Raw genomic sequence first — 26,806 nt, 5'->3', positions numbered from 1 at the left:
AGTTTAGGCTTCCCCGATAGCTCAGTTGGTAAAGAATTCACCTGTAATACTGGAGGTCTCGGTTCGATTCCTGAGTCAGGAAGATCTGCTGGAGGAGGGATAGGCTACCCACTCCAGTATTCTTGGGCTTCCCTGGTGCTCAGCTGGTAAAGGATCCTCCTGCAATGCAGGAGACCTGGGTTTGATCCCTGGATTGGGAAGATCCCCTGGAGAAGGGAAAGGCTACCCACTCCAGTATTCTGGCCTAGAGAATTCCATGGACTGTAGAGTCCATGGAGTCGCAAAGAGTCGGACACGACTGAGCAACTTTCAGTTTAGTTTTGGAGGAAATTGCAATACTCCAGGAAAACCATAATCTTTCATCTGGTGCTTTCTAGTTTTACCCGTGTTAGCCCACTGAACACATAACATCTCTTTGAAGAGAGAAGGGAGGTGACTTGCTCGAGGTCACCCAGCTGTAAAACGGCAGTTCGCACAATTCCTGAGCCCTTCAAACTCACCAAAATTCTCCCTGGGGGCCAGGGTTCACCCTCTGTGCCCACATCCACACTCAGCAATCTTCCTCTGGGCAAAGGTGCCTCACGTCTCTTTTGACTTGTGTCAGGAAGCATGGAGATGGACCTAAGAAAAGAGGTTTCTGGCTTTAATCCTTGTCAGTGAAATAAACCAGCGGTTATGTATCTGTATGTGGCGTGCGTGCCACACACACACACACACAAACACACACACAGAGGATCACACAAGAAGAATATCTGTTCTAGGTTCATAATTCAACCAGAAGTCATCAGTGATTAAAGCTTTTGGGCTTTGCTCCGATCTCAGGTTTCGCCTTGACTTTCAGTTCTCTGCTTCTTTCTCCTTCTCTCCCCGCCCACTTTTTAGTGGCCTTTGTTCTTCGTTCCTGAGCCATCTGGTTGCAAAGTATGGAAGGAGCACAGTGCAGCAGGCACATGAGAAAACAGCACCAAAAAAAAAAAAGTAGGAGTGAAAACAAAAGACGCGAAGATCCTGAATTTTTTATTTCTCTTTTCAGATTGAAATACCACAGTTCCCAGTTCAGATGCAAAATGGGCAAGCGTGACAGGGGTCTTTGGATAGGAGACTGACATATGCAGAAAGAGGAAAGGATGACCTCAGGCCACCCTGTGCGGCCAGGCTGGGCCTGGGCATGGCTGGACAGGCGACACAAGTGGTCTCTAACCCTGGGACATGCATCAGAGGAGGTGTCAGAGGAACCACAAACACACCTGCTTCTAATGGCCCCCACACTGCTGCGCTCAACCCCTGGAACCATGGAACTTATTTTTTTTATTAAAGCCAAGGCTTTGCGTCTCTCCTCCCCTACAGCAAGCTTCTGAGTCTATGTCCATGTTTCCTACCGTGTGAATGCATGCAGCCACTACCTCAAATGTCATAAATCCTCTCTCTCTCCCCCTTTCTGTCTGCCTGTTTATCTACAATCTGTCTATTTAAATTCTTTTTAAACAAGAAGGGAATATCTTTATGCCTGTTTGTAGGAATATTCTACATCCATCTGTTATTTACATCATTCGTTTTCCTGAGGTGTCTCCAACAAATCCTGGCTGGATGCACTGTATGTGTTATTAATAAAACAGCTGTAAAAATATTAACTGTACGGCCTAATTGTCAGCCCTGATTAGGAGCCAAGTTTATCCTTGGACGGATGCGGAGACTCAGAATTTGGGCTTCAATCCAGATCTGACCTTCGCAGCTCACTTTACATTTGATTCTTTGACCATTTAAGCTGCTCTGGCTTCTTCTCCCCCTCCCCCCCAGGGATCTGTGCACATCCGGCCACTGATCTCCTGACTCCTTCAGGTGGCGCTGTTCCAGCTTCTGGAATGTTCTTCCCCACTCCACTCCCTCCCCTGCCCTCACCTCTCCCCCCCACCTCCTGCCACCACCACTTTAGTTAAAGTTAGCAGCCCTATGCTGTATAATCACCTTTCAGGGACTTGGAGGATGAGTAGAAATACTGTCAGCATTGTTCCTCCACACACACGGATAGGAAGTCGCATTTGGACAGTCTGCATTGGAAAACATGTCTCTAAAACCACTGGACACTGGCCACTAGAGAGCTTAGACACCAGAGAGGCTCCGTGTACCGGCCACAGAGTGATAGTCCATGAGCATCAGGAACTAGATCACTCTTTCAGACAACCCTTCTGGGGTTGATACATAAGATAAACGAAGAGTTGATAACGAATTTTATGTCTAATAAAGTGTGCAAAAGAAATCAAAGAGGGCAGAAGTTAGCCAATGAAACACTTGTGTTACTGTTCCTGTCTTAGTCTAGTTGGATGAGCCCAGACGCTAATATCTAAGTGAGGCCGAGGTGTTTACCGGGAGGATAAAACCACTTAGAAAAAGACTTTTTCTGCCGGTGCCCAGAAAGCCTTGGCAGTGTCTACATCATCTAGATCTCAGCCAATGGGAAAGCAATAGGAGAAGACACTTAGATAAACTGGTATGATGATTTGCATCATTACATATGAAATACATAAATTACCTGCCAATGTTTCATAGATCAAAGGATTAATGACAGTTAACCCAGTAACACCTAACATAAATGTGATTAATTGTCAAAAAGTTGGATAAGACTTTATCTTTCATGTTGCCCTTCTATCAGGGATTTTCTTAATTTTTAAAAAAATTTTAACTTTTTATTTTATATTGGAGTACAGACGATTAACAATGTTGTGATAGTTTCAGGTGGACAGCAAAGAGGCTCAGTCATATACATACATGTATCTATTCTTCTGCCAACTCCCCTCCCATCCAGGATGCCCCACAACATTGAGCAGAATTCCGTGTGCTATATGGTAGGACCTTATTGGTTATCCATTTTAAATATAGTGGTGTGAACATGTCCATCCCAAACTCCCTAACCGTCAGAGATTTTCTTTAGGATTGCAATATTCTACTTGTAAGGAGTACTTTGGAAATTTTTACAGCAGTGGCCTTTGATTTTGCTTATTTTTCCAGGAAGTTTCCAAGCTGGCTTTCTTGCCATAGAAAATTACTTCTTAAATTATCTCTCACCTCACAGGTTCCAGGCCACCCTTGCAAATGTTTCCAAAAAGACAGCGTGTGCTGGGGTCACCATCCTGCCTCCAATTCTCATGACCATTAGTGTTGACAATCTGGTAGAATGCTCATGCCTTGCTTAAATGGTACATTTTAAAATAATCATTTGTAACGGGAAACCATATTTTTGTCTCTAACAGAGGTGATGAAAATTTCAGAAAAGAAACCCAAAACTTCTCATTGCCATCTCTTAAAAGAATTTGTGGCAAGGTGGTAATGAAATCATCACATACGCTACTGAAGAGCAACCTCCACAGAAAGTTCAACACTCGACTGCCTTTGCTTTAAAAGTACACAGTTTTAAAAGGCACAGCCAATTGTCTCCCCAAAATGTCTGCATTGTAAAATGTTTTTGTCTAACATTGGACTCGATTCAAATGGTTTTGTGAAGACAAGCTGTTTTTGTTTTTGGCCTTGAAAGGATTAGTAATTGCTAGATGTTTTAATGGACACGATTTCTTTTTTTTCTCCACTGTTCACTGTAATGTTGTCGGTGGTGGTGGTGTTCAGTCGCTAAGTTGTGTCCGACTCTTTGCGACCCCACCTTGTGACTGTAGCCCAGCCTCTGTCCTCTACTGTCTCCCAGGGTCTGCGCATATTCACGTCCATTGAATTGGTGATGCTATCTAACCGTCTCATCCTCTGTCGCCACCTTAGACCCATGGACTGTAGCCTGCCAGGATCCTCTGTCCATGAGATTCTCCAGGCAAGAATATTGGAGTGGGTTGCCATTTCCTTCTTCAGATCAAAATGTTACCTGAGTTTAAATGCATGGCTGTTTCATGGCCTATGCATATGTCATAAATGTACAACAAACTGGATGCCCTTCCAATGAAGCAAAAGGAAAATAGCTATCTCAGCCTTCATGAGAGCAACACTGTCTTATGTGTGTATATCTTCCAACTCCCAACAGACAACTGTACACCAATGGGGCTCAATATTCATTGACTAGTGACAAGGTTCATAAGTTCTCTGCTTGGTATAGTAGAGAGGACTACATTTCATTCTTCTTTCAATTTCTGCATTTCATTCTCAAGTGATAAAAAATTTTCAGCAATTATCTTGCTTAGATGTTAAAACAGAATTTATTAGGTAGTTTCTATGTGCTCAGCATTAAGCTAGGCACCAAGATGAATTTGTAATAAACATAAGACATGCTTCTGCCAATAAATAATCATACAATTTGCTTGTGGAGCCAGGATATCTCATATGAGAAGCATTGTATAAGCTGGTGTAGAATGGTGTAACTTGACATAGGCAGATATTCAGTATTAGGATATTCAGTACTAGGGAATATTGTCATGGGATTAGTTACAAGACAAAACTTTATGGACAGACAAAGCAGGAAGTGGGCCTTGAAGAAAGCAGAAAATGGAAAGAAATGTGTGGTTTAAGATTGAAAATTTGGTAGGCTCAGCATATGCATTATTAAGCTTTTTGCCCTAAAGCCTTAAAGCTAAATCACTGTTTTTTTAACCAGTTGGAGGCTGACTGGTGAGCTCCAAGTGTGGTGATAAGACAAGCTTTTCTTATAATCAATGTTTAGGATGTAAAAACATAATCTGTACTCAACTGCCATGTCTGTCATGTGTTAATAACTTAGTGAATATATTTAAGATGGACAGAACCTCATGACATCAATACTGTCCATTAAGTCTCAGCATTCTGAGAAGTTAATTTTTTTTGATGGCTTCTGGAGATGGATGGAAGAAATGGTCCTTGGGATGTCTAATTACCAGAGTGAAGGCTACTGAAGGAACACATGTATCGAGCATCATTCTGGAAATCTCAAGTGAAGAAATATTTTGTTTAATATCTTTTTAAAATTTTAATTAATTAATTTATTTTTGGCCATGCTGGGTTTTCATTGCCACTCGGGGCTTTTCCCTAGTTGTGGCAAGTAGGGGCTACTTTCAAGCTGCAATGCACAGGCCTCTCACTGCAGTGGCTCCTCTCGTTGCGGAGCATGGGCTCCAGGACACATTGGCTTCAGTAGTTGTGGCTCACGGGCTCAGTAGCCGAGGCGCCCGTGTTCTAGAGCACAGGCTCAGAGGTTGTGGCGCATGGGCTTAGCTGCTCCACAGCACGTGGGATCCTCCCCGGTCAGGGATCAAACCTGTGTCTCCTGCATTGGCAGGTTGACTGTTTACCACTGAGCCACCGGGGAAGTCCTTCAGTGAAAGAATTTTTAAAATGACAAATTCAGGAAGTATTTACTAGTTAAAATGAAACACTGATTTTTCATTATTTTCACCTGGCAGAGAAGTGGACCTATTCATCTCAGAGGAGATGGCACATGAGTTGCGGAAGATATCCTGATGGGCCCCTCTTCATGTAGATGATGCTCCCACTGTCTTAAAAGATAGGATTAAAAAAAAAAAACCAGAGAGTTAAACTGCTCTACCTTAAAAATTAACTGCATTTAGGAATTGGTCACTGATGCCTTCTTGTTCAGAGAAGGCAATGGCAACCCACTCCAGTACTCTTGCCTGGAGAATCCCAGGGACGGTGGAGCCTGGTGGGCGGCCGTCTATGGGGTCGCACAGAGTCGGACACGACTGAAGCGACTTAGCAGCAGCAGCCTTCTTGTTGGTTAGAGAGGGCTGAGGAACTTGGCAAGAAATTGGCAAGGAGCCTGAGAAAAAAAAGAAAGACAGCCAATGTGAAAGTCAATGTGAAATGATGGCCCAGGGACTTGCAACAGTAGCGGAGTTTAATACACAATTGTCATTTATTTCCTATTCTGTGTTGACACCATCCTTTCCTACCTTGAAAGCTTTGGTAAAGATCGGTCACTGTAAAGGTCTACCCAGAGATGTGTTAGTGACAGAACGGAAGAAGTGGGGGCAATGCTCAGGCTGGACCAAAGCAGAGAAGAAAGAGGATGCTGGCCAGTGGGGCTGAGAGAGTTAATCTGGAGGCAGGCTGCACAGAGACAGACCCAGGAGAATATAAACCTCTCCGGGGATATCCTCAGAGGTTATCAGGGAGTGTGGAGGACTTCCACAAATACTGGGTGGAGGTTTGAGCCATTTGACTTGGACAGTAAAGGAGAGGGAGCACTCAGGCACTGAATCTGGGTTGCTTCTCATCATCTCAAATCACCTGGCAGAACAGAGCAAGGATGATATATTTATCCACCCTTCTCATCATCCATCCATTTAATAAGCACCAAAGGACCTGGTGCTAGGAACCCCTGGTGGCTCAGACGGTAAATAGTCTGCCTGCAGTGCGGCAGACCTGGGTTCGATCCCTGTGTTGGGAAGATCCCCTGGAGAAGGAAATGGCACCCCACTCCAGTATACTTACCTGGGAAATCCCATGGACGGAGGAGCCTAGCAGGCTACAGTCCATGCGGTCCCAAAGAGTCGGACACGACTGAGTGACTTCACTTTCAAAGGACCTGGAGTTGGACACAACTTAGCGACTGAACCACCACCACACAAGGACCTATTTTCCTGGTGGCTCAGTGGTAAAGAATCCACCTCCCAATGCAAGAGAAATGGGTTCAATCCCTGGGTTGGGAAGATCCCCTGGAGAAGAAAATGGCAACCTGCTCCCGTAATTTCTTGCCTGGAAGATCACATAGACAGGGGAGCCTGGCAGGCACAGTCCATGGGGTCACAAAGAGTCAGACGCAACTTAGTGACTAAACAATAGCAACAAGTGTTTCAATACATTCCATGTATGCAATATTACATTTCAATACATTTCATGTATGGCATACTACAGGAGACAGTTTCCTTCTTCCAGATTTTAATTTTAAGAATGAATGAATGCACGAAGTACATTAAAGTGATATTAACCAAGTATTTGAGAACTAGGATGGGTAGTATGCAACACACACCACATTTGCTGCGTTTGCTAGAACGCAAGGGAGAGAGAGACAGCTGTTGGCTAGAATGGTTGTGAAAAGTTTCAAACAGAAGTTTGAACTTTATATAGGCCTCAGTCAGTGACTTGAATTTGGATAAGACTTAGAGGAGGGAGAATAATACTCATAGTCATTCTTCATAGTTGCATTTTACTTTATAAGTCATCATACAATTTCATGAATAATATCTGATTTATCATCACAACTACTCTTTGAAGTGATATTAATCCCATGTCTTAGATGATGATGCCAGGCTCACAGTGTAGGTAAAAATATTTAGAAACATAAACTTAGACCATATGGGTGATTCAATAATCAGAGTAATTGTTATTATTAATTTCCTCTCAGATTCAGAAACATTTTTTGAATAGCCTATCATTTTAACTGTTTGTGATGAGTCCAATATTAAAGAACAGGATACATAATGAAGTTTAAACTCACAGAAGATATAAATTAGGGAAGATGGTTTATGAAATTATTCATTATTCATTGAATATTCAATTGTCTATTTTATAGGAAGCGCCATAAATGTATCACTTTTCTGTTATACAACATAGAAACTTACATTGTGAAGGTGCTACATAGACATCCTGTCCAAGGGCTCACATCTACAGCACAGAGGACTGGGGCCTCGCTGAACGCATCAGGAAAAACCCTGAGGCTGGGAAAGATTGAGGGCAGGAGGAGAAGGGGATGACAGAGGATGAGATGGTTGGATGGCATCACCGACTCCATGGACGTGAGTTTGGGTAAACTCCGGGAGTTGGTGATGGACAGGGAGGCCTGGCGTGCAACAGTCCATGGGGTTGCAAAGAGTCGGACACGACTGAGCGACTGAACTGCACTGACCATCACATCACTTATAGTGCAATGGCTTACGACGCACAAAAAGTAATTAGCATAAACTTTTCCTCTCTCTACTCTGAGTATAAGAAGCCAGTGTTGTATGTCCAAATGTCTCTGTTCTCACTCCCATTCCCGTAGGAGAAGTGAAAACTTCCCTCTCACTACTTCATAGTATCGTTCCACCCTCCTTAGGCCTTTGAGTAGCATCAAGTTGGGAAAAAAGAAGACATCATTTTGAGGATTTTGAGATAAAGAGGTAGGAACAACTGGGTCCAGAGGAAATTCAGGGGATGCCGGAGATGGGGGCGCCAAGGAGCAATGGGTTTACCAGCACCCTAGGGCCGTGAGGACGTGCCCCAGCGAGGAGTTACTGTGGATGCTGAGAGAGAACACACACCTAGTGCCGTCTCACCCTCTGCCGTCCCCTTCTCCTGCCGCCTTCAATCTTGTCCAGCTTCAGGGTCTTTTCCAGTAAGTCGACTCTTTGCATCAGGTGGCCAAAGTATTGGAGTTGCAGCTTCAGCATCAGTCCTTCCAATGAACACTCAGGACTGATCTCCTTTAGGATGGATTGGTTGTATCTCCTTGCAGTCCAAGGGACTCTCAAGAGTCTTCTCCAACACCACAGTTGAAAAGCATCAGTTCTTCTGCACTCATTCTTCTTTATGGTCCAACTCTTATGTCTGCAGGTTACTACCGGAAAAACCATCGCTTTGCCTATAGGGACTTTAGTCAGCAAAGTGATGTCTCTTCTTTTTAATATGCTGTCTAGGTCTGTCATATTTCCAAATGGAGGCAATGTTGAAAAAGAAAGAAAAAATGCACATCACCCCATGCTTACAAGAATGTGTTTTTGCACCTGTACACATGAAAACTGACAAGTTTATAAAATGAATGTGGCAAATGATTAGCAACAATTCAGTTACAAGGGAGGAGCCAAAAAAGTCAGCCATTTGCTACCCAGCCATCTTTGAGTCCTGGAGCATTTTAACTCAAATTTGGCATTTTGTTACAGTTTTGAAATTATGCTGTTAAAGCGCTGACTGCAATTCTCAGGTAAGCATTGTGGGTGATTAGGGTTGAGTTCTAGCATGTAACCAAGGCTTCAACTGCAGAATGATAACCAAAAGGTGATAAAGGAGCCTAAAACACGAGTACCTTCTAGAACAATGAAGATTTGGGGCTGTTTCGCTCACTGATGTACCTTTGGTGCCTAGAACAGTGCTTGGCACAGGGAAGGCACCCCATGAATATTTCCTGAATTAGGTCTATTTTAATAAGTTATTTTAATATAAAAGCACAACCAGTGCTTACCTTGCCTTTTTAAAATTAATTCATTTATTTTTGGCTGCCTAGATCTTCATGGGCTTCTCTGGTAGCTCAGTTGGTAAAGAATCTGCCTGCAATGCAGGAGACCTCAGTTTGATTCCCTGGGTCTGGAAAATCCCCTGAAGACGGAATAGGCTACCCACTCCAGTATCCCTGGGCTTCCCTCCTGGCTCAGATGGTAAAGAATCCATCTGCAGTGCTGGAGACCTGGGTTCGATCCCTGGGTTGGGAAGAGCCCCTGGAGGAGGGCATGGCAACCTATTCCAGCATTCTTGCCTGGAGAATCCCCATGGACAGAGGAGCCTGGAGGGCTACAGTCCATGGGGTTGAAAATTGTTGGACACACCTGAGGGACTTAGCACAGCACAGCACAGGTCTTCACTGCTGTATGGGGGCTTTCTCTAGCCGAGGTGAGAGGGGCCACTCTCTAGCTGTGGTGCGTGGGCTTCTCATTGCGGTGGCTTTGCTCATGGCAGAGTACAGGCTCTAGGCCTGCTGGCTTCAGTAGCTGCAGTGGACGGCTCTAGAGCACAAGCTCTGTAGTTGTGGTGTGCAGGCTTAGCTGCTTTGTGGCATGTGGAATCTTCCAGGACCAGGGATCAAACCCGTGTCCCCTGGATTGGCAGGCAGATTCTTAACCACTGGACCACGTGGGAAGTCCTAGTGCTTATATTTCTAAACACACGGCCTCCTGTATCTGGGTCCTGTTTACCACACCTGTGCTCTCTCTCTCCCCAGCCCTGACTGCCCCATCTCCTGCCAGTGGCCAAAGCAGCCCATGACTTCACCTCAGACAAAACCAGAGGAAGGAGCGGCAGGAGCCTTACTGTACACAAGGGCTCCACATGCCCAGCCAGATCCACCCTCCCAGCCTTCCTCCACTCCCAGTGGGCTTGGTTCTGACCACTTCCAGAGGCGGGTCTGCAACTTTTGGATCGTTGCCAAGCTGAAATGTGAGAAATGGTATCTCGGGGTATTATCATTTGCATTTCTCTTATTAGGAACAAAGCTGCACATATTTTCATATGGTTAAGAGCCATTTGCCTTTCTTTTTTTAGGGAACAGTCTGTTCATTTCCCTAGTCCATTTATCTACCAAGTTATAGGCTTTTTCTTCTCTATTTTTAGACGCTCTTTATATATTTGACATGTTAACCCTTTGTGATAAAAGTTGCAAATTTCTTCCCATGTGTTATTATTATTACATTGCTTAGAGGTTTTTTTTTACTTGAAAGAGGTTTGTTTTTTTTTTAATACCATAAAATTTAGCTAGATTTTTACTTAATGTTTCTGGACTTGGTTAAATAGTTGAGACACTTTCCTTCATCCCAGTTATTGGAGGAGAATACCCTTCTCTTCGAATATGTATAGCTTCATTCATTTCACATTTAGATCTCTGAGCCTTTGGAATTTATCCTGGTGTACAATGTGAGAAATGGATCCAATTTTATCTTTTTCCATATGGCTATCCACTTATCCCAACACCACTTATAATTTATAAGTCCATCTTTTGCCACCAATTTGAAATGCCATCTTTATTATGTATTAAATTTCCATATGCAATTAGGTCTATGTCTGGATTTTTCTAGCCATTGATCCATTCATGTGCCTATACAACTCTTTAATTATAGAGACTTTAGAACATATTTTCGTATCTGGACAAGCCAGTCTTTATTCTCATTTCTCTTCTTTAACAAGGATGTCCTGACTCCTCCAGCTTATTTTTCCTCCCAAATGATACTTTAGAAATTACATTAATTGTTTAAATATTTTCAATTAAATTTATAAGTTAACTAAGTGAGAATTGACTCCTGTCTATCCAAGAAACTGATATGTCTTTTCATTTCTTCAAATCTTTTATATCCTTTAGAGGTATTTTTAGTTTTCTTTATGCAGTTTTTGCACAATTTTAATTTTTTTAATGTACCTAAGTTGATCATTATTGCTATCTTAAATATATTTATCAGGTACCTTCTAACTACTTTTAGTTTGCATGTGTGAAGACTGTTTATGTTGATTTCTTCCCTATCTGCTACTTTACTGAATCCTCTTATGTCCTGTGGTCCTTTTTCCGTTGAGTCTCTTGGACTTTCCAGTTATACACTCATGTCTTCCACTACTAGAGATGTTTTTTGCTCTTCCCTCCTAAGTTCTTTGTAATGGCAGATGTTATGCTATTTGTTTTACATTATATTACAAGCACTGTGCAATATCATTAAGTAGTCTTAAAGGCCCATTTTAATGGTTGCACATACTTTATCGTATGGATATGCCATCATTTAGTTTGCTATTTTCAACTCGAAATCCAAGTTTTCTCATTTTTATTTTTGTAGATCATGTCACAATAAATATTTTTTGTTTGTATATTTGTGCACATCTCTGATTATGTCCTTAGTGTAAATTCCTATGAGTAGAAACAGTAGGTCACACAGCCTGCCCAGTTTTAAGGCTTTTGAAATGCGTAATTGACAAAATGCCCTTCAGGAAAAGATAAACCAGTGCTCTCTCACATCAGCAAGTTTGTCTGCCTTCACTGTGCCCTCAGGCGTTTAAACTTACGGTCACTTACCAGGTAAACAATATCAGTGGAGATTCAGCCTAGCTACATCTATGAAACGTTTTAGTAGAGAAGAGTGTGAGGAGAAAGGACCAGTACCTTCTTACTCACATGGATGCAATGGCAATATTCTTTCTTGAGCACATAACTATTTCTCTAATGCGACGTTGACTATGTGGTGGGCATCCAGGGGTGGCGGGCTCCTCCCAAGTCTTTCTGGATTTGTTAGGGAAGACCTTGTAGAAGCCCCTCCTCACACTTCTTTCCATGGGAGATCCGGCACTCTCTTCTCAGTTCCTGCCACTGGATGGCCTCACCCATTAGGCAAACTTCTTGAGCAAATCAATACCTGCTACCGTCTCTGGTGCATGTCGCCCGCTAGAAACTCGTGCACCTTGGGGATACCAGTCAGGGCAGTACAGGCTGCTTCAGTCACCTAGTCTTGTGATTGTAGACATGGAAGCAGATCAGAAAGCCTGCCTGCTCTCAAAGCAGAGAGTTTCAGGCTGGGAAGTAAACCCCAGACTACCTGTTCGCATCTACAAGCTCTATGGGTGAACCTCCGTGAAGCTCTTCTGCAATCCAGGTTGAGCAGAATTTCACTGGGAGGCAGTGCAACCTCCTTCCTTGCCCAAGGGAGAGACAGAGCAACCTTGGAAGAGGAACACTGCCGCCCCACCCCCGCGTGACCATGCCCAGCTTCGCTTCCTGCCCTCTGCTTACATAAGGCGCTGCTGTGGGGCTGGGTTCTGATTGCTCTTTCCCTTGTTAACACCTATTGTTTTGGGCTGGGGGCCTGGTGCTGATTCCATGGCAAAAGTTTCAGCCCCCCTCCACGTTCTGGTACGCTAATTTTTATTTGTACTTCCTTGCTTGGCAGTTAGACTGGACATGTTTCTTGTGTTTCTTAAAAGTCTTATTTCTCTTTTTATGAACTGCCCGTTGGTGGCTTCTTTCTTATTCTTCTGCCTCTTCTCTTGGTCTGTTGAAGCTTTCTCCTTGGGAAGTAGTCTGACCAGAGTTCTCTAGCTTACATCCCATCAGAGCCCTACCGGTTCTGAAGGTAACACAATGGCTTTCCAGCGGCAGTTTCTGCCTGTAGGGTGTCAGTATTAATATTCAAGATACAATGGGCTAAGAAACAGGATACACAGATCCACTATTTGATATTCATCAGCCGGTTTATAAATTTATGCTAAATATGCACAGTGGTATACCTATTTACATGTATGCATGAATACTTCTTATATAAAGTTATGACATGATGTTCAAAATCCGTTTTTGCCTCCCATTTAATTTTCCTATAACCTCTCGGTCATTCATTCAACCTAACAACAGCCATCTTAATCAGCGAATCAATTTATAACCCTACCAGGTGGCAAAAGGCTTCTCCAAGTGACCTCTTGGGGATCCCTTCTGGCTATCTTCTGGAAAATAGGAGATTAAAAACATGTGTGTTCCCACAACGCTGCATTCTGAAGCTATTTCATCTCCTCATCCTGCCCCCATGTAAGTTATGTAAGACTATTGAAATCAACAAAGAACAATTCATGCCTTGACTGGGATTACTGTTGTTGTTTTTAAGGGCAGACCTAAAACTGGAAAAGCAACTGAAATGCAAGCAGTTCCTACATCCTGTCAAGCTCAGAGAAAATTCACTTCTGCATAGGATATAAGTCGATAAGAATTCTCGGTATTTCGTGAGTCTGTTCACTCTCTAGGATGGAAATAAAATGGATTTAATTTAATATTCTAAAATCTCAAGCCATCAGAGCTGAAGCCTGGGAAGCTGTACCTGAAACATGGGTCGCACTAGGGCGAATGCCTCCAGAGGACTGGAAGGGTGAGTTGCCTGGCATCTGGATGTTACTATGGGGATTGCTATAGTAACAATTCTATTCACCCTTATTTATTAGGTTATTCTGTTGTGGAACCAAAAGGTAAACCAAACATCCAAAGAAACAATGGTTTCAAAGAGATTTTTTGCTGTTCCTGCAGCCCAGGCCAAATGCTTCGATGAAAGGAAAGGACAACATTGACAAATAATTTAATACAATTGAAAGAATGAGGTTCCTCCAGGTTTCCTCTGAGACTGGAAAAATAACAGTTGATCTATGTTATAACACAGCGTCAAATTTGAGAATTTACCAGTCCTGATACAAAACCCTCTGAGACAACAATGATGGTGCCCCCCACACTCCCACACCTACCCTCCCTCTCTTTTAGTTTCACTACATCAGAAAATAGCTTTCTATTTTTTTTTTCCCCCATAAAGAGAAGGGGGAAAATGAAGCTGATCAGAAAAATAGCCTCATCTTAAAGGACTTAAAGGTTTTAAATGCAGCATCCCACCCACAGGGGGCTCGGCAGGTCTAGTCTTCATTGTAAACAATAAACCAGTTAGAAGTGGGAGGAGAAGAGGGTGGGGGGAGAGGAGGGGGGAGGGGAGGAGGAGGAACCCTCTTGGGTGATGGATTTTTTTGACCCTGCTGGGTCTTCCTTGCTTCGCGTGGGCCTTCTCTAGTTGTGAAGAGCAGGGGCTCCTCTCTAGTCATGGTGCATGGACTTCCCACTGTGGTGGCTTCTTTTCTTGTCGAACATGGGCTCTAGAGCACAGGCTCAATAGTTGTGGTACACAAGCTTAGTTGCTCCACAACATCTGGGATCTTCCTGGACCAGGGATTGAACCAGTGTTCCCTGCACTGTAAGTTGGACTCTTAACCACTGGACCACCACAGAAGCCCTGGGAGTGGTCTCAAGGTAGAATTTTCTTTAGCATTGGACTAAAAGGGGGAACTGAGAGAAAGCCTGTGTTCTGCGGTCTGTCCCACCATAACAGAAGACTGAGGTGAAAGTGCCTTGTGGGGTGAGGTTGTATAAAGGAGAGAAAAGGAAAACAGAGGAGCGAGGAAAGGCAACTTAGAAAAGCCAACCCACGTTCATAGGAGAGAGTGAATCCTGAGAAAAAACTCAAGCAAGTAACTGCTCAGCTTGACCCCACATGCCCTCCTTCTAAGGGGGAGGGTCCACTGTTTTTATGCTTGTCATCATTATGATTCAATCAACCAGTTGACTGCTTTTGTGTGATGAAGTCAAGGCTTGGGAATAGAGACAGTCACCAAAATAAAAATGGAGTCCAAGTTGGTCTCAAAATGGATTTCAGGAAACAGGAAGAGCAAGCAGTGCCCTGAGTTTTTCACCCACGCTGATTCAGCTAATTCACGCATCGGCCCTCAGAAGTAGTTCTTATCAGTAGCCTCATTTCTAGGTGGGAAAACTAAAACAGAGACCATAAGTGACTGACCTACAACAAACATGCTGTAAAGAGAAGAACCAGGTTTCCAACCTAACCAGCTGATTCCGAGGTCTGCATTCTGATCCACGACCATGTCCTCTTCCTCCAAGGAGCTCCTGAAAAACGGAGGAAGCAAATCCCAAAGTTGCTTTCCAATAACTTGGAAGAAAGGCCACAAGAAGGAGAACAGAGATGTGGATAATGATCGTGTGGACCGACAGATGCAGACAGCCTCCCAGGGGCTGGAAAATCAGACAGGCAGAACACCTTGAACCTCAGACAAGGAAAAACACCTTTAAGAAGCTCTAACATGCGATGAGATCTAGACTTCCTTTCTCCTAACACCAAAGTAAATCCCCTGGGTTCCGCTTGTAAACTTTGTTTATAGGAACAAAACAAGACAGTATTCCCTTTCTTTCCCCCTTCACAGACTGGAAAAGTCAAGTTATATAGAAGGAAAGAATCAAGCATTTGGATTTTAAATGACCACCATTACAACAAGCATGAACAATCTAGAAATCTCCTCCTGCAAGTTAGGAATAGCAGCGCATTTAAAATCACACATGTAGAGATTCCTCTGGTGGTCCAGTGATTGGGACTTCACCTTCCAAGCAGGGGGTGGCAGGTTCGATCCCTGGTCAGGGGGTGCTAAGGTCCTACATGACTTGTGACCGAAAGACCAAGGCATAGAACAGAAGCAATGTTGTGCAATAGAGACTTTAAAAATGATCCACATAAAAAAAAAATCTCACATGCAAATTCCTGGCACCTTCAGAGACAAACAGAAAAACATGTAAGACTCTCAGCTATCTAACATACCTGAGTAAGAAACAGCTCCTGGCCTCATGTTTAGCAAGCACTCCATTATTTTATCTGAATCATTTGGGTATGTTTGGTCTTTTAAAGTTTCAAGGCTTTTTTCACCAATGACTTAAAGGCTAGGGTTTACAGTTCTCATGGTTAGGGGTCCTTAAGGGAGGGGCGGATGGGAGAAACAAATGAACTTCCAAAAAAATTCAAGGGCGGTGTGTGCTTGTGTGTGTGCACGTGGATGTACACGTGTGTGTACACACGTGGGCAGTGGCAGCTGCTGCTGAGGAAGGAATAGCCTCCCTCGACTATAATTAAGCATCCTCCAGGCTGGGGTGTTCACTCACGAGGCACGTCGCCCTGGCTCTCAGAGCTCTACTAGTCATGCAGAGTCCTGCATGCCTCAGACACCCCAGCTCTCCTCCCCACACGGCCGGGGCCTGGGAAGCCCCACGTCATACAAAGTAGGAAGGGACCGATATCCAAGGATGCGTTCATGTGGAAAAAAACGATTGCACTTGGGAAGGCTCTAGAAGCCACATATCCAAATGCCTGGGGATGGAACATCCCTGGGAAAAGCGAAAGGCCAGGAGGAGGAGGACGACCACAGAGAATTAAACTTGCTCCAGAGCCTTATGTTTTATAACGTGCAAACACAACGCCAGCTCTACTTTGCCACTGCATAGTAAATACAAGATTACTAGGCAATTATATGTAAACATTACAGAGCCTCCGAAAAGAATGGCCATGTTCAGGGCAGTTTTTCAATCCCTTGATAACAGTATAGTTTAATGGGTAGAAACAACTATATCATTTATTCCTCTTACATAAAAGGCTGCCAACCATGTAAGTACATGATCAATAACAGGGATTTCCAGTGGGCGGGTGTGCAGTTGTCCCCAGAGTAGCAGCTTCATGAGAAGTAATAAGAGGTAAAATGAGAAGCGAAAAAAAAAAAGCAAAAAAAACATGGAAACGAAGTGCTTCAGCAGAACTAGGACCCCAAAGGCTCCTCAACGCATTTATTTTTATGGTGTACAAGGAACAACAGCAGAGCTAAATCTGGCACTTTTAAGGGATTTGTAAATCAGCTATAAAATGTTAGCCTGGATTGGATTTTTCCATTCAGATCTCATGGAAACAGGGATAGGAGTTGTGGTGGGGGGGTTGGGTGCAGATGGAGAGAGTGAGGACCCTGGAGATGAGAACATTTGTATTTAGATTTCTGTTCATTTTTCATGTACTTGAGTATTATTGGGGGCAGGTCTGGACCCTCTGCAAGTATTCATTTCACTGAAAAAGATATTCCCGGGGCAGCCATTATGTATCGTGAACAGCATATCTCAAATTAATTCAGTCGTTGACTGTTCTGAAAAATGACAGCAGAGCCACTAATGGGAGGTATGACCGCTGGGGTCTTTGGAAGTGGCCAAGGAAGCAGAGGATAGCAAGCTGACCTGCTCGCTGGCGAGCATCATTTCTTCCTAGAGGGGCGCACAACCCCCAGGGGACTGTCAGTCTGCACTGACGCCCAGCTTCATGAACGGATAGCCTTTCCCTCCTTGATCATTGCCAACCATCACTAGGTCTTCCTAGGTTCCAGGCACCGTGCTGGCCATCTTACTTGTTAAATGTTCCTGATCATCCCAGAAGGTATGTAATCTCATTATTCCAGATTATGACAAAGACAGACTTGACGTTTTGTGAAGTTATGTGGTCAAGATAACGGTCTTATAGTGGAGAGTCTGAGATTTACTGTTGTTGTTCAGTCACTGAGTCACATCCAACTGTTTGCCACCCCATGGACTGCAGCACGCCAGTTTTCCTTGTCCTTCACCATCTCCCAGAGTTTGCTGAAACTCAGGGCCATTGAGTCGGTAATGCCATCCAACCATCTGCCGCCCCCTTCACCTCTTGCCCTTAATCTTTCCCAGCATCAGTTTTTACTCTTAACCACTACTGCTTCTCTCCTTATCCAGTCCAATGATTGATCCCATTTAGGTCAACGGAAGACAAGAGGGACCATAACATACTTGGAACCACCTGGGACTATCCTAGTGCAGGGTTTGTTATCTCACCTTTGTGAGTTTATTTAAATGTTTGAAATGGCTTGGGGAGAATGCATTATCCCTACTGTATAGAAAAGGAAACTACAGCTCAGAGAGGCTGAGTCTCACATCTAGGAAATGTTTCTGAGCCAGCTTCAGCTTGATTTCTGACCTCTCCTATTTTTTTTTAAATACTTTTAATGTAGACCAATTTTAAAGTCCTTATTGAATTTGTTACAGTATTGCTTCAGTTTTAGGTTTTGGTTTTTCAGCTGTGAGGCATGTGGGATTTTAGCTCCCTGACCAGGGATTGAACTCGAACTCCCTGCAGTGGAAGGTGAAGCCTTAACCACTGGACCACCAGGGAAGTCCCTGGCTGCTCCTATTTCTGCTGTTACAGGCTGCCTTACACGCCAGCTCAGCTAACCATCCAAGGCTGATTTGCCAGAACACAGATTTGCAATAAAGAAAATGAAAATTTGCCTTTTTGACTTGTATTTTCTGATGTTAGTGAGATACCAGACATTTCACAGTGCTTAATGGAGAGGGTCATTGTGCCTCTCTGTTCTGTGTCTGATTCTCCCAGTGGGCTCATGTCTGCACTGGTGCTCATGAAGAGCTTCTTTGCTCTTAATATTTGCTCTGTCCTCCCAATGGTGCAAATTCTATTCGCATGTCAAGACTCAGTTCAAGTTTGCCTTGCTCCATGAAGCTTCCCAGGGTTGCTCTGCCCATGTTTCCCATAGAAATCCCATCACTCCCCTGATCTCCTGAAGCACACAGACAAACAGCCTATTGTCTGTTACCATGCTCTGGTTTAAGACTCCCGACTCCTCAAAGGTTCCAGGATCTATTGCATATACTTTTAAATATCCTATATAATTCCTGTGATGAGACTGATTCCCACATGAATACCTGTTGAACTGGGCTTGAATGAGTTTGGCCTCCTCAGGGCCCTGAACATACAGGGTATGGAAAAAAATAAGAAGAGGAAAAAGAAGCTGATTAACAGAATAAGTTCAGAAGAGATAATGGAGCTGCAAAGAATAAAATAGAGGTTTGGTGGAGGAAACAGGGTCAGAGAGGGTGCCTGGGAGACTTCCCAATATCTGGACAGAGGACTAATCTGCATTTCTTTAGCTCACTAGTTCTCAATCTAGCCTGCATCAGAATCACCTGCAAGGATCCTAAAACATACCATTGCCTGTCCTCTCCTTCACCAGCCTTTCTGATTCAGGCTGCTGCTAAGTCACCTCAGTCGTGTCCGACTCTGTGCGACCCCATAGACAGCAGCCCACCAGGCTCCGCTGTCCCTGGGATTCTCCAGGCAAGAACACTGGAGTGGGTTGCCATTTCCTTCTCCAGTGCATGTGAGTGAAAAGTGAAAGTGAAGTCGCTCAGTCGTGTCCGACTCTTATCGACCCCATGGGCTGCAGCCTACCAGGCTCCTCCATCCAAGGGAGTTTCCAGGCAAGAGTACTGGAGTGGGGTGCCATTGGAGGCCTAAGAATTTGCATCTTTAATGAATTACCAGGAGATGCTGATGCTGCTGGTCCAAAGACAAAAATATTTGAGAACCACAGTGATTTCTCCACCCAGAATGCACATTAGAATTTTCTCACCTGGGGTGGGGGCTAAATATCAGTGGCCTTCCCCACAGCAGACCTATGAAATCACAATCTCTGGGGAGGGGGCTGCTCTAGAGAGCCATTCACAGAAATCATCACACTCTCTGGAACTGTCTTTTTGCTCCACTGACTCATCTCTTAAAACTGATATCCTTGAGATGTCCATAGTCTTGCTCTTTTGCTAGGAATGCATATGGCAATATCATATGCATACTATGTAGTCACCCTGGTGGCTCAGATGGTAAAGAATCTGCCTGCAATGCAGGAGACCTGGGTTCGATCCCTGGGTCAGGAAGATCCCCTGGAGAAGGGAATGGCAACCCACTCCAGTATTCTTGCCTGGAGAATTCCATGGACAGAGGAGCCTGGCTGGCTGCAGTTCCTGGGGTCGCAAAGAGTCAAATACAACTGAGCGACAGACACTTTCACTTTCATGTGGCAAACAGAATGAGTTCAATAATTCTATATTGAAAAAACATCTGGAGGGTTGCGGTAAGGGGCAGGATAAGACTGTAGAAATATGGTAGCCAGGAACCTATCCTCGAGATTGAGACAAGAGGTTACGTGAAAGGCAAGGCCGACTTCATAAGTGCTTATTGTGTTTTCTTTGAAAATGTCACTGTGGTCTCAAAATATAGGATTGTGGTAAGACAGGTAAATTCAAACACAGTCTGTCCATGTCTCCCAAACCAAGGATCATACAATCAATGACATACAGTCACACAGGTAACACAAATGAGCAGAGTTGGACTGACAACAGATTCATGGAAGACAGAAATCAAAAGGGCACGTCCCCGTGTAGCATTGGACTAAATCATTGTTAAGTGTTAAGTTGGAGTCCCTTGGTGTGTTATTTATAGACCTTCCTGGGAAAACAGAAAAGCAAAAGTCACTGATGTCTCAAATATTCATTGAGCACCTTTAAATACTTTTTGGAGTGTCTGTTCTTATTCTTTGACCACCTGATGCGAAGAGCCGACTCACTGGAAAAGACCCTGATGCTGGGAAAGATTGAAGGCAAAAGGAGAAGAGGGTGGCAGAAGATGAGATGGTTGGATGGCATCATCAGCTCGATGGACATGAATCTGAGCAGACTCCAGGAGATGATGGGGGACAGGGAAGCCTGGCATGCTGCGGTCCATGGGGTCGCCAAGAGACGGACACGACTTAGCCACTGAACAACAATTCTTATTCTTATTTATTGAGTATCTGTTCTTTTGAGTAACTTATTCTTATTTTTTGAGTATCCCAGCATAGCACCAGGCTAAGTTCTTCCATGCTACACAAAACAATACGGTGGCCTTCCCTCCACAAGCCTCACATGACACTAAGTCCACATCTTAACTCATGTCATTTCTATTATTGAAAGGGTATCTTCAACTTTCCCACCAATCAGGCCAAGGCATCATTTAGAGTCTAAATCAAAATGAATCTTCTCCAGAAATCTTTTCTCCCTGATATGCCTGGTGCTTTTTTTCTGTATCTCCCTTAGTTTGGTATTAGGCTCACAATTATTGCTTTGACTTACTGAAGATTGTCCCCAGAATCCCCTCCTATTTATATGTATCCAGTTTACCAGATCTTCTATATTTCTTCAATAGTACCTAACACGGTATGCTATGGTTGTTCAATCCATGTCTGTTAATAGAGTAAACTGCAGCCTTGTTGGGTGTCCAGTCACTCTTCCTACTTGAATCACCTGGCATGAGTCAGTCAGAAAACCCTTTTATGTTCTGGGAAGTGTTTTGGGGTAGCTTTCTCCAGAAGCTCAATGAAGACAGGACTTTGATTTCTGGAAATCTTTCTGCTCCTTTGGATATGTCTCTTCAACTATGTCCATTACTTTTCAATCCATTTGCATCCCTTTATGAATGTATTCATTTGTTTATTTTAAACTTTTTATTTTATATTGGAGTATAGCTGGTTAACAATGCTGTGATACTTTCAGGTGGACAGCAAAGGGACTCAGCTATACATATATAGGTGTCCATTCTCCCCCAGACTCCCCTCCCATACAGGCTGCCACATAACATTAAGCAGAGTTTATTTAATGAATGTGTTCATTTTTCTCAAATCATTAGGATATTTCTTGTAAAGATCTGTAGCTTCAAAAGTGAACATTGTCTTGGATACAGACAGTGAATAATTTCTACCTGATTGATATTCCTGCTTGGATATTTAACTTAAAATTACTTCCATAAAATCTGCAACATATTTCTTTTATTGGGTTCTATACTGACTGTTTTTGGCTAGATTCACACCCTAAAATTCCAATGGGTGTGAGCCAAAGCTGCATAGTTTTGTGGCTAATAATAACAATAATAATGAGCACATTTCAAAAGTGCTAATTACAAATTCAATTGGATTGTGTTCTCATTATAAATGCTACAGGTTTTCTACCAGGTTGGTACTTCATGACAGTATGTTTTCAAACACCTGTTTACCTTTATCATCACCAGATATATTCAAAAAGGAAAACTTTTCAAAGTTGAGATGCATATTAAGTTTCATGTGTCTTTGTAAAATTTGGAATCTTCTACCCAGAGTCCTTTACTGCACACATTGAAGCAAAAGGAGTAATTATCTATACCTTATGTAGATAAAGTGCATGGAAATTTCTTCATTTATCCAAGAGAAACCAATAAGATTTTACTTTTGGTAGGGGCAAGGATTTGTAGAAGAAAAAAATAGAATTTTATCCAGGTAATGATCTTGCAACAAACCAAACTTTACTAAATGTCACTTATCTTTAAATCTTGCTCTGTGTGTGGGGAAGTAACTCTACAAAAGTGGATTAGACACAACCCCTACGTACAGTTTATTGGAGATTTCACTGGACACAAATGACATAAGATGATAAAGTCCTCAGAAAAGGAAGGCAAAACCAAGAAGGAAAGACTGAACATGGCCTTGAAATATCAAACAGAGGCTTTAGGGCCAGGATAGGATGGTAGTTTTGCTTTTTAATTCAGGTCTGGTAACCCTAACTGTTAGGAACGGGGCCACACAGCAGGAGATGAACGTTGAGGGAGCAAGCAGCTCCCGTCCCGGCAACGCTCTCATTACCGCCCGAACCTCTCCCCGACCCGCCCATCCCCGCAGAAAAACTGTCTCCCATGAAACTGGCCCCTGGTACCAAAAAGGTTGGGGGCTGCTGTTTTATGGGACTATTTTCAGCCTATCACAACACTGAACCATCAATCAATCTTAATATTAAGGACAATGGCATAAATACATTATTCCTACCCTACTCCCTGCCCTACCCCATGACTCAATCTAATCAAGAATCTATCTCTAACTACTGATTTATAAGGGATGGGGGAACATATTAAATGACAACAAAAAGATATAATCAGTCAAATGTAGCAATTCTTCAAGACAAAAGACCCAATTCTCAATTTCTATAATAAACACACCAAACAAAGGAGAGAAATAATTACACAACAAAAAAGATGTAAGAGCATATTAACCATATGCAATCTCCACAGAATCTTGTTTAGATTCTGAAATGAACAAAAACAACAATAAAAAAAAGGCATATTTGAGACAATCAGGAAAAACTGAACACGAACTGATGATATGGAGGAATTGTGGGGTTTGGGGGGGATCTGATAATAATATTGTGGTTATGTTAAAAAAGTAAAGTTAGATAAGCTTACTGAAATAAGTCTAAGTGAAATGATATGTCAATAAATAAATGAGAACAAATTAAAAATAAATAAACAATTTAAAAAGGGATGGCAAGGGGATAGACAAAAATCAGAACAGCAGATGCTGTCTGTTGAAACTAGGTGATGAATATGTGAGAGTCTATTAAAGTAGCCTTTCTATCTTTATGCATGTTGAAAATTTCCAGAATAAAAAGCTTATATATATATATATATTCACATACATACATAACATGTATATACACAGCATGTATATATACACATATATTTGTGTACATACATGTCACATATGTATATACATTCAAGTGTTTATACATGTTATATATGTGTATATATACATGTTATATATGAGTTATATATCTATATATATAAAACAGTGCAGCAAGTCCCCAGTAAGGCCAGGTTTCACTGACCAGCCTCATGCCTGGCCTCCATGCCTGGAGGAAAGGTCCATGGAGTGGCAACATCTACTTCACCTCTCAGGACTTTTGAGGGGCAGCACAGAACTAGATAAGAACAAAGGGCGCAGAGAAGCTATTCCTGAACCTTAAGTCTTTAGCGTGGCTCTTACAGGAATGTATCAGGCTGGGAACTCAGTGCCTCAACTCTGAACCCCACCTGTTCCTTCTCAGTGTTCCAATGCCCCCAAGAATTACATAGGATCCCAACCTTCTGGAAGAGTTCCATGAGTCAAAGTGTTAATATCCAATGTACAGCATATCTTCAACAGACATGAAAGATAAGATCTTCATGTCCCTCAGCTTCCCAATTTTTTGAGAACCTAATCCAGGAAGGAGAGACTGTCTACAAAGCAGAGAGACTGTGCTTGGGCTTCCAGGCCCCCTGGATCTGAATTTGAATCTGAACTTTGTGTGATGTTCTCCTATAAAACAAGTTGCGTGAGGATTACATGAAATGACAAGTGCCCAGAATATTGTGGGCACACATCAATATTTTTTATTACTGTTTTGAAGTCTTCATTTGAATCTAAACTGGGATTCACAAGTGATTGTACATGTATAGTGAAATCCTGAGTAAGATAATCCAACTGAAGGTCTAAATCAAATCCCTTATGATTATACAGTGGAAGTGACAAATAGATGTAAGGGACTAGATCTGATAGACAGAGTGCCTGATGAACTATGGAGAGGTTCATGACATTGTACAGGAGACAGGGATCAAGACCATCCGCATGGAAAAGAAATGCAAAAAAGCAAAATGGTTGTCTGAGGAGGCCTTACCAATAGCTGGGAAAAGAAGAGAAGTGAAAAGCAAAGGAGAAAAGGAAAGATATTCCCATCTGAATGCAGAGTTCCAAAGAATAGCAAGGAGAGATAAGAAAGCCTTCCTCAGCAATCAGTGCAAAGAAATAGAGGAAAACAACAGAATGGGAAAGACTAGAGATCTCTTCAGGAAAATTAGAGATACCAAGGGAACATTTCATGCAAAGATGGGCTCGATAAAGGACAGAAATGGTATGGACCTAACAGAAGCAGAAGATATTAAGAAGAGGTGGCAAGAATACACAGAAGAACTGTACAAAAAAGATCTTCATCACCCAGATAATCACGATGGTGTGATCACTCACCTAGAGCCAGACATCCTGGAATGTGAAGTCAAGTGGGCCTTAGAAAGCATCACTATGAACAAAGCTAGTGGAGGTGATGGAATTCCAGTTGAGCTATTTCAAATCCTGAAAGATGATGCTGTGAAAGTGCTGCACTCAATATGCCAGCAAATTTGGAAAACTCAGCAGTGGCCACAGGACTGGAAAAGGTCAGTTTTCATTCCAATCCCAAAGAAAGGCAATGCCAAAGAATGCTCAAACTACCGCACAATTGCACTCATCTCACACGCTGGTAAAGTAATGCTCAAAATTCTCCAAGCCAGGCTTTAGCAATACGTGAACCGTGAACTTCCAGATGTTCAAGCTGGTTTTAGAAAAGGCAGAGGAACCAGAGATCAAATTGCCAACATCCGATGGATCATTGAAAAAGCAAGAGAGTACCAGAAAAACATCTATTCCTGCTTTATTGACTATGCCAAAGCCTTTGACTGTGTGGATGACAATAAACTGTGGAAAATTCTGAAAGAGATGGGAATACCAGACCATCTGACCTGTCTCTTGAGAAACCTGTATGCAGGTCAGGAAGCAACGGTTAGAACTGTACATGGAACAACAAACTGGTTCCAAATAGGAAAAGGAGTACGTCAAGGCTGTATATTGTCACTCTGCTTATTTAACTTACATGCAGAGTACATCATAAGAAACGCTGGGCTGGAAGAAACACAAGCTGGAATCAAGATTGCCGGGAGTAATATCAATAACCTCAGATATGCAGATGACACCACCCTTATGGCAGAAAGTGAAGAACTAAAGAGCCTCTTGATGAAAGTGAAAGAGGAGAGTGAAAAAGTTGGCTTAAAGCTCAACATTCAGAAAACTGAGATCATGGCATCTGGTCCCATCACTTCATGGGAAATAGATGGGGAAACAGTGCAAACAGTGGCTGATTTTATTTTTTTGGGCTCCAAAATCACTGCTGATGGTGATTGCAGCCATGAAATTAAAAGACGCTTACTCCTTGGAAGGAAGGTTATGACCAACCTAGATAGCATATTTAAAAGCAGAGACATTACTTTGCCAACAAAGGTCCGTCTAGTGAAGGCTATGGTTTTTCCAGTGGTCATGTATGGATGTGAGAGTTGGATGGTGAAGAAAGCTGAGTGCTGAAGAATTGATGCTTTTGAACTGTGGTGTTGGAGAAGACTCTTGAGAGTCCCTTGGCCTGCAAGAAGATCCAACCAGTCCATCCTAAAGGAGATCAGTCCTGGGTGTTCATTGGAAGGACTGATGTTGAAGCTGAAACTCCAATACTTTGGCCACGTCATGCGAAGAGTTGACTCATTGGAAAAGACCCTAATGCTGGGAAGGATTGGGGGCAGGAGGAGAAGGGGACGACAGAGAATGAGATGGCTGGATGGCATCACTGACTCGATGGACATGGGTTTGGGTGGACTCCGGGAGTTGGTGATGGACAGGGAGGCCTGGTGTGCTGCGATTCATGGGGTTGCAAAGAGTTGGACAAGACTGAGCGACTGTACTGAACTGAACTGAAGGTAAGAGTGAGGTCAAAACAAAGCAATAGACTCTAGTTAAAAAAAAAAAAAAAATACAAAAAGTAAAAGGTCTCATATTGCAGGAAGAAATGATTTTAAGTTATTCAAGTCTATTTTAAAATCAGTCTCATGGACTCTCTCTCTGGTCTTGGGTGAAAGGAGGCCATAAATAAAACTAAAATAGCTGCTCTACTGAGGTCTTCCCTGGTGGCTCAGACAGTAAAGAATCTGCCTGCAATGTGGGAGACCTGGGTTTGATCCCTGGGTTGGGAAGATCCCTTGGAAGATGGCATGGCAACCCACTCCCCTATTCTTGCCTGGAGAATCCGCATGGACAGAGGAACTGGGCGGGCTACAGTCCATTGGGTCTCAAAGAGTCAGACACGACTGAGGGACTAAGGACACAGCACAGCTGCTTTTGCTAAAAATCAGAAACAAGCAAACAACAGTACTGCACTGATACCCTAAAAACCAGAGGATGATTTTCAGAACATTTCTAAAATCAGAGAAGGGTATCACTGAAT

At 42.9% G+C, this 26,806-nt stretch overlaps 1 protein-coding gene across 8 annotated transcripts in view; it reads right to left on the bottom strand.

The window, feature by feature from the left end:
• Nucleotides 1-26,806, bottom strand: part of LOC145534726 (uncharacterized) — a 432,243-nt gene that overhangs the window by 109,706 nt on the left and 295,731 nt on the right. For 4 of the 8 annotated variants that reach the window (XR_014074906.1, XR_014074908.1, XR_014074911.1 and 1 more), the window contains one exon: nt 501-621. The gene's annotated coding sequence lies outside the window, so the exon portion shown is untranslated. Of the gene's footprint in view, nt 1-41; nt 160-500; nt 622-13,508; nt 13,599-26,806 lie in introns of those variants that run through there. The other 4 variants (XR_014074917.1, XR_014074914.1, XR_014074919.1 and 1 more) reach the window with 3 other exon arrangements.

This window comes from Giraffa tippelskirchi, chromosome 14, assembly GCF_054371585.1.
Source record: "Giraffa tippelskirchi isolate mGirTip1 chromosome 14, T2T-mGirTip1v1.2.pri, whole genome shotgun sequence".
Taxonomy (NCBI): Eukaryota; Metazoa; Chordata; class Mammalia; order Artiodactyla; family Giraffidae; genus Giraffa; species Giraffa tippelskirchi.
The sequence above is the reverse complement of the archived record's forward strand: the minus strand, read 5'-3'. Positions and strand labels throughout refer to the sequence as shown.